The following is a 606-nucleotide window of genomic DNA, read 5'->3' on the forward strand; positions in this document are numbered from 1 at the left end:
TCAGACTCGGATTCAACAACCACAAACCTGTCTCTTATACACATCTAGATGTGTATAAGAGACAGGGATAAAGACCCTAAGGAACGTTTTAAAAAAGAACTTGTTGATATGTGTAGTAACTTATCCGATCACACTAAGAACATTGCTTTAGGTTTAATTCCTAGTAATCCTCGATCAGGTATACTTTATAATTACATAAACTTCCTAAACTACTTAAATCTAATCCTCGATCAGGTATACTTTATAATTACATAAACTTCCTAAACTACTTAAATCTAAACTTGACAAACACTCCCCCTCGGTTAATCTCGCTTCCGATAAGTCTAGATTGTTTGACTTAGTCAAAACCTACAATATCACACCCCCGGGTAGACCCATTGTATCCTCTATTGGCACTCTCACCGAATCCCTATCCGGTTTTATTGACTCCCTTATTCAACCCACTGTGCCCTCCATCCCCAGCTACGTAAAGGATACAACCCATTTCCTTAATTTACTCAGTGGTATTCCTGCCCTCCCTGCTGATGCCATTTTAGTTACTATGGACGTGTCGTCATTGTACACTAACATCCCTCATTCTGACGGCCTCCAGTCTCTCTAAACCTT

The sequence above is a fragment of the Anneissia japonica genome, unplaced genomic scaffold, assembly GCF_011630105.1.
Source record: "Anneissia japonica isolate Jap-2015-1 unplaced genomic scaffold, ASM1163010v1 scaffold5350_len443212_cov192, whole genome shotgun sequence".
Lineage (NCBI taxonomy): Eukaryota > Metazoa > Echinodermata > Crinoidea > Comatulida > Comatulidae > Anneissia > Anneissia japonica.